We start from the raw sequence: 8488 nt of genomic DNA, 5'->3' as shown, positions 1-8488 counted from the left end.
ATACTTAACTATAAAAAGCATTTGAAATTTGCACATGTAGTTGTTCCTTATAGAATACTGTTTACCTGGTGTTGAATTTCTTCAAGTTTTCCCAAAATAACGTAACTTTTCACAAAAAATAATATTAAATAAATTATTTAAGAACAAATTTTAATGTTTCCTATTTACAAATAGTGAATGGAAAAACCTAACTATTAAGACCACACTTCTCAAACAACCTTATTTTGTTGCTGACCTGGCAGTGGCTGCACCTCTCACCCATGGGTAGTGAGAGAACATCATAAAAATAACAGCAGCAGGGCCTCCCCGGTGGTGCAGCGGTTGAGCGCTGGGTTGCGAAGCTGCCCGCGGCCTCTGCGGCGCCGGTTCGATCCTCGGCTGCTCCCTGGCCACCGGAGGAGGGTCCCGCATGGTGTGCAGACCTCTCCTGCCGCCCGCTGCTCCCCTCAGCAGTGGACTTCGGTCCTTCTGCCTGCTCTGCTCCCCGCTCTGGCTCTGGTGAGTTCTCTCACCCTCCCGTGCTTCTGACTGTACCCAGTGCATGTATAAACAAAAACAAACAAACAAATAAATGAATAAATTAAAAAAACAAAAAAAAAATAACAGCAGCATGAAAGTTGGGTGTCTGTTTGAAGAGTGAGGACACCAAGCCCCAGATGGGATTGGGGATGGCTTGCCTGTTCCAGTGAGATGCTAGTACTTTTACTCCCCCAAAGGTTTCTGCCCTAAGCCTCCATAAAGCAAGACAAAAAACAAGGAAGGAGACGAGAGAAAGGAAGGAGGGAAAAAGGAGTCAGATCTTAAAAGAGGTATCCCATCACTGTGACGGCAACAGGATTGGCCTGGAAATTCTCTCCCCTTCCCCCTCCCCCTCCCCTGTCCACCCATCCCCCCACACCCCACCTCCTGTGCCACCATACAAATGTACTCAGAGGATTGATGCCAGAGAACTGTGCAGCCCCCAGAATCTTTTTTTTTTCAAGCTATAGCAGATTTTGCTCATCAACCAGATTTTAGAACTCTGCTTTTTAAATATATAATTTTTTTATTGTAGAAAATTTTAACAAGTAGAAAAGTGTAATAACCCCCATATAGCCATCATCCAGTTTCAACAATTGTCAGCATTCTTCCAAATTTGTTCCATCACCCCCTTTCTTCCTGTATTTGAAAGCAAATCCCACACACTGTGATCACACCACAAATACTTCATTGTAGATCTCTGATAAGAACATGTACTTTTTATATAACCACCATATTGCTACTAGCTAAATTATGTTTAATGTCCAATCCTAATTATTCTAATTTATCAGATTGTCAACTATCCACACAGACTCCTATTGCTCTTAATTAACATTTGTTAATTTTTTTGTGATCCTAATTTGTTAGGTTATCCTGTAGACTTTGCTTGTTGTTCCCCACCCCTTCCCAACTTTCATTTAACTTACTTTCCTATACAGTTCTTCTTAAAAGAATATGGTTCAAATAGGCAAGATTCTCCCCAGGTGGTACAGGAACAATATGTTTGCCTAGTGGAATCACAAAGCCTCAAACTGACCTTTTTGTCCATTCTTTCTGGCATCTCTCACCCAACATTAAAAATTCTAATTGATCAGCATGATGAACCTAAGCATTTGACCATAAGTCATCAGAATTCCTAAAGGAGGAAGTGACTTAAATTAGCAAATTATCTCTGACTCAGTAGACCTGTACACAGACAAGGAAACAGGGTTAGTTTGGAGGACAACGAGAACTCAAATAAGGCAGGTTCTGATGGGATGTCAAGGACGGACCTCTGGGTGCTGCAGCCCCTATAAAGCACTTGCCTGGTTTATGTTGGTACATGTACATTGTTTTTTCTGAAGTGGTTTTATTTGAAGTCTCAGAGAAATAGATGGTTTTTCAAAAAGTAATGAAACAGTTAAAAATTAAGACTTGGAGAGAATTTTGCTTCCACTTCCCTTGCTGCAGAATGGCACCTTCGTACCAACAGGGGGTGGATGCTCATCACATCCAAATTTGAACTCAAGTTTTCTCCCTGCCCTCTTTTTCCCTTGCACAGGGAAGGGCATTGTTTTCCTCCAAGCACCTCTAGGTTTCTCCTTCTTCTCTGTATCCAGTCTTCCATGGGTGTGTCTACAAAAAGTCTCTCAATGCCATTCCTTCCCCTCTCACACCGGTCCAGCTTGTACCTTCTGTCTTTTTGCCTTTAGTCTTCCCTGACTCATTCCACTCACTTGTATGTTTTCTAGTGATCAATGGTATTAAATCAACTAACTCCATTCTTCACCAACTAAAACTCCCTGATGACTTTCTACTGCTCCCAACACTGGGTGCATGTAACCAGGAGATGCAGGAAGAAAACAGGAAATTTGAATTCCTTTTGCTAATATTTGATATATGCATTAATACTGGTTAACCCCATTTGTCAGCATGAGGGGGTCACTCTGGGTTGTTCAACTCGAAAGAATAACCGTGGTGGCCTTCACTCATTTACTTCCTACAAATTGAGACAGATTACATTTTACTTATCCCTTGGTACGTGATTTTATTGCCAAAACCAATGTATCTATGCCACCTTTAAACTTATCTACACACTTAAACTTGGAAACCAGATTTTCGAATGTGTTTAAAAATTACAAACTTCAGGGATTTTGAATTCATTTATTATTACACTTTCCCCACCTATTAGAATCAAAAGAGACTAGAATTTATTAGCTGAGTTTCAACAAAAATACTTGTATAGCTAGTAGTTGGACGTGCAATGTAATTAAACATGAATAAGGAGGCACAGACAATGATTTTTTCTATTACCTTCTATTTTTTTTCTATCCTTTGAGTGTCTTTTTGGGCTTTGATATTAAGATCAAGGATCACAGTAAAATGAATTTAAAATCAGATATTGGAATGGCTTATCACAAGGTGAGACAATTTTTTTTTAAATAATGAAGCATTTTTACCAATTTTGTTATTTTTTTATTGAGAGCAAAAGGTATTTTACCATTAATAAAAATATTTAAAAATATTTTTCACTGCTTTAAAATTTCCATAGTTTGTGATTTTTAATGTTCTATTTAATAATATTTTAATGTTCTATTTAATATTTCAATTGATTTGAAATCATATTTTGAGTATATGCATACTCAAAAATATTTTTTAAATGGTATGAGATCAAAACACTCAGAATCCATTTACTAACATGTCATGCAATACTCTTTTGAACAGGTTGAACTAACTTAAGCATTCATTTTTGCGTTGTGCCACTATTTGATATATAACCATGACCTTCTATGTTCTCTATATTCTCTAGAACAGGGCACCATTTTGGTGACAGGGCCTGTTTATACTCTTAAAAATTACTAAAGGACCTCAGGGAGTTTTTGTTTATGAATTTTATATCTATATTTATCATTTTAGATATAGTGAATAAAAACTTTCAAAATGTAGACTAGACAAGCAAATATTTCATTAGCTTCCAGAAAAGTGACATCATTACATGTCATGGATACTCTGGGAAACCCCACTGCACACTGGGGACACTAACAGCAAAAAAGTCAGGTAACAGCTTAGTATTTTTTTGAAAATATTTTTTGGCCTCATGGAATCCTTGACTGAGTCTTACAGACCTCCAGATCAGAGTTTTAAAAACCTTTCAGCTCTAGAAAAGTGATTTTTTAACCAAGAGTTCCCACCATGACACCATTAATGTTGTACACAGAATGTTCCTGGGGTTAGGAGCCAGTGTCTACCACCACGATACTGTAATTTTAGGTTTTCAGGCCTAGTCTCCCAGCCAGGAGTGGATCCCAGGCTGCAGTGGCAGCGCTAAGACCCAGCCACTAGACCACATGTGTTGGTGTCTCAAGAAGCCTCAGCAGGAACTTCACTGACGCTCAGGCAAGCAAGCAAGAAGAGGCAGGCTTGTTTAGAGAAAGAAAAAAAGTTTATTGAGGAGAAAAGGAACAAAAATAAAGTGGGACTCCCAGGCTGGTGGAACCAGGCCAGGGAGGGGCAAGGAAGCCTAAATGGAGTCATGCCTCAGGGAATATTCCCTTATTTCCCTAATTATTCTAAAGCTCCATGAGTCTCTTGTGATTGGTTAGTTCTTGGTGGTCTCACTCACTGCCTAAATGTCTCTGTGCCCAGAACTAAGAGTGTGTGTCCCAGCCCTGATCTTAGCATCCTTTTCTTTATCATCCTTGTTCCGGAATGTTCTGTTGCCCCTAATCCTGGGGGTATTGGATTAGTCCGCTTTGGAATTTGTTGTCCTTATCTCTGGAGCCTCCCTTAACTCTCCTGAAGTCCTTGCCTGCACTGTCCCTAAAGCTGCCTGATTATCCCTAACTTGCCCTTGGATTCCACTCCACCAAGCCTTGATTGAGATAATCTCTAAACAATGGACTCTGCTTTTTTGGACTGTAAGTTCCTACCAGTGTAAAAATAATTGAGCGTGAATTCCCATTCTATCTATATTTATTTCTTTATAATTCATGTACATATTATCATATCAAGATGCAATTGACTCTTGAACAACACTGATTTCAGTTGCCCAGGTCCACTTATACGCAATTTGTTTTCTACTTGCAGGCTCCACATTCATGAATACAACCATCGGTGAATATTGGTGGGTTAAATTCCTGAGTACAGAACCGAGTATAGAAAGCACAATGATGGGCCTCCCTGATGGCACAGGCAGTTGAGTGCCGCACAGTGAAGCCTCTGCTGTGCTGGTTGGATCCCTGCCGGCCGGCAAGAATCCCACATGGCGCAGCAGTCCTCTCCTATCTCACCAGCTGCTCCCCTCAGCAGTGTATTTCGTCAGTCTGCCTGTTCTATTCCTCAGTCTGTCTCTGGTGAATCCTCTCACCCTCCCGTGCCTCTGGTCTGTACCCCGGTTCTTGTATAAAAATAAATAAATCTTTTTTTAAAAAAGTACAATGATAAGATATACATGGATTTGCACTCTGTTGGTCGTCAGAGTCCCTAGTCCCTGCCATTGTTCAAAGATCAATTGTATTTTGTAAAATATGTATGCAATCAATAAGAGATAAAAATTAAGTAAAAGACATTCTGATATTTTCCTGTCATGTCCCCAGGGAGTCCTCTGCATTTGCTTCGGAGACAGCTCCTGGGGGACATTCTGCACATTTCTCTACCTCTTTGCTCTTTCTTGGGAAGTCTTTCTGAATACACTTTCTGCCTTGCACTCCCTTGCTACTCTCCCTTCACCAGAATCTGGCAGAGAGTCTGGCTTCTGTTCTGCATTCTTTCATATATCATGGAAAGAATATGGTCTTTTGTAAAAAAAAATATTGAAGTTCCAACCCTTGCCCCACTCCTGTTTGCTAGACTTGAGCAGGTTGCCTCATGTCTCTGAGTCTCAGGCTCCTCATCTATAAAGCGCTTGTTAAATGTTTTAAAATATAGGGCCTCCCGGGTGGCGCAGTGGTTGAGTGCTGGGTTGCTAAGCTACCCGCAGCCTCTGCAGCGCTGGTTCGATCTCCGGCCGCTGGGCCAGGGTCCCACATGGCGCGCAGACCTCTCCTGCCACCTGCTGCTCCCCTCAGCAGTGTACTTCGGTCCTTCTGCCTGTTCTGCTCCCCGCTCTGGCTCTGGTGAATTCTCTCACTCTCCCGCACTTCTGACTGTATCCAGTGCTTGTATAAATAAATAATACATAAATCTTAAAAAAAATGAGATTTGGCATTTTCAAGTATTACTATCATGCTTTATTGTATCAAAAATGACACCTGTCAATCTACACAGAAATCAAAACAAGACGGTTTATTATTTACAGCATCATAACTCATGGCAAACACAAGCACAAATGTCCCAATATTAAGAAATTTGGAGTCCTGAAATAAATCCCTCTCTCCCTCCCACCCCCATCCTCTGTCCCCTGACTATTTTTTTAAAGCTTTTATTTATTTATACAAGCACTGGGGTACAGGCCAGAGGCACGGGAGGGTGAGAGAATTCACCATAGAGAGAGCAGGGAACAGAACAGGCAGACTGATGGAAAACACAGCTGAGAGGAGCAGCGGGTGAGACAGGAGAGGTCTGCCACGCCATGTGGGTATCTCCCTGGCTGCCCAGGACTCGAACCCGCATTGCAGAGGTTGTGGACAGCTTCACAGCACTGTGCTCAACCCGCTGTGCCACCGGGAGGCAGGGTCCACTGGCTTTAAATCACTACTCATCCGTTTATCTGGATGTTCTAACATCTCCCAGTTCTGTGATGCCATGGAATTCTACTCAGGTTTTAAGGACCTGGACTTCAGTCAAGTTCTTGCCCCTAAAATCCTCAAGGTCCAAAGTGTCCCACTGCAGTTTTATGTAGGTGATTAATGGGGCTGTGTTGAACTCATTTCATAAGTATATAATGTTTCTTGATGAATTCCAGTTTTACAGTTACATTTTCCAGTAGAATATGTGTCAGAAAATAGGAAGTTGTCAGCACTTCACAATCTTCATGACAATCTTTAGAAAACTTACACTAAAAATAACAAATTATAAAACTTAAAATGACTAGTTAGAAGTCTGCTGGTTATTTCATGCCTTGAAGATTTAAGGACAGCCACAGGTCTGTGATTTCAAAACGTGTACTTGATTAAAGATAACTGTATCATATAACCAGTTGTGTTTTCCTCAATTTTATTATATTTTCTAACTCATGTCTGGGTTCCATTTTATTTAAAACACCATATTCAAAATGAAGAATAATCTCAAAATAGGCGACAGATAGTGGGTTTCATCTGTTTTGGAGACCTCCAGCATTCCATACCTATGAACAGATTGGAAGGGAAAATACACAAAATTACTGCTGGTTTAAAAAAAAAAAAAAAAAAGGAGAAGTATTTTTCACAGTGGAAAAAAACAGGAGTAGTTTCATAGAGAGGAAAGGAAATTTTTTTTATGTTCAAATGGCATATTTTTGAAAAATTGAAATAAGTCTTTCTCAATGAATTTTAGTCACTTCATTTATACTTCTCAGTTGCAATGCAAATAAGTTAAAATGTGGAAAGGGAAATTATTGTGTGTTTACTTGCAATTAAATGGTGAGGGATAGGATTAGACTTTTGGTGGTGAACATAGTATTGTATATACAGATGCTGAAATATAATGTATACTTGAAATAAATACATTTTATACATCGTATAAACGAATTTTACTTATATAAAAACAAAAATAAAATGTTTCCAATAACCCAAGAATTAAAAAAAAATGTTAGACAACTAAAGGAAACTAAAATACATATATTTATAAAAGATTATGGAAATCAATGATTTAAACATCACAGGAAGTTAAATAATTAAATCTAAAGAGTAGAAATAAAGAGAAGAGTTTAAAGAAAAAGGTTCTTGTTAAAAGTTTCTACTTCCCTCTAGAAATTTTTCATCTCTTCACCCACTATTTTCATCTTCTTCTGTCAATTGTTTAATATATAAAATTGCTGCTTATAAGTTTTGGAGTGTCTGGACTATGTGTGGGTCTGTTGCTATTTAGTATATTGACTATTTTCCTCTTCATTACAGATCATGATTTTTCATCTTTTTTTCATTTTCATATCTATATTTTTGCACTTCCTTGTGCTCCCCTTGTGTCTTGCCTCCCCAGTTTGACCTCCCCTGCCTCAGTTGTATAGTCAGCTGACAAGTTTTGACTTTCTCTTGACTTTTTGTTTGGCTTCTCTATATTCTGCATGTAAGTGATATCATCTGGTATTTATCTTTTGAGAGGAAAGGAAATTGTTGACACGGAAGCTTCTGGATCCACAAGAGGATAGCCCCATTGATCCCACCCAAGCTGCACACTGCCTGAGAGGCAGCAGAATAATCTGGGAACAAGTACTTATTTAACCACAGAGCTTAAAAACATTATCTTGACTGATTTTATGTTTCTTTTATTCTCTGCGTAAAACAACCTGGTATACCATGTCTGAGTGAATAACCTGGTGCCTCTTCCAATCCCCAAATACATTAAAGACACCTGATTGTCAGAGGACTTGGTAACAGAGTTCATAATACTATAGTAAGGCTATGTTAGTAAACCTACTAGAGTGGGCATCTGATATTTAGGGGGTTATGCTATTAAATATTGTTGGATATAAATGCCATTAAAGGATTCCATACGTATGAACAGACTGGAAGGGAAAATACACAAAATTACTGCTGGTTTAGTAATAAAATTATTTGCATTTTTAAAAAGAAAAGAAAAGAAGAAGGGTTAAATTCTATTCATTTGGAAATTCTTGAATTCAATCCATTATTCTAAGCTCCCATACCCACCAATCGGATTGCTTCTTTCCAAGGCTATTCTCCTCCCAACCCACCCCCACCCCTGCCCCGCTACCACCACCACCAGACTTGGTAACTGATACTCTTGATCTCAATCATGACCCCGTCAGACCATCCTCTAGGGTGCAGACAGTGGGATCTTTTGAATGTCCATCTAATCACATTACGCCTTGAGACCAGTGAAACACTCAAAA

This window comes from Talpa europaea (genome assembly GCF_964194135.1).
Source record: "Talpa europaea genome assembly, chromosome: 2".
Taxonomy (NCBI): domain Eukaryota; kingdom Metazoa; phylum Chordata; class Mammalia; order Eulipotyphla; family Talpidae; genus Talpa; species Talpa europaea.
This window is presented reverse-complemented; position numbering follows the sequence as displayed.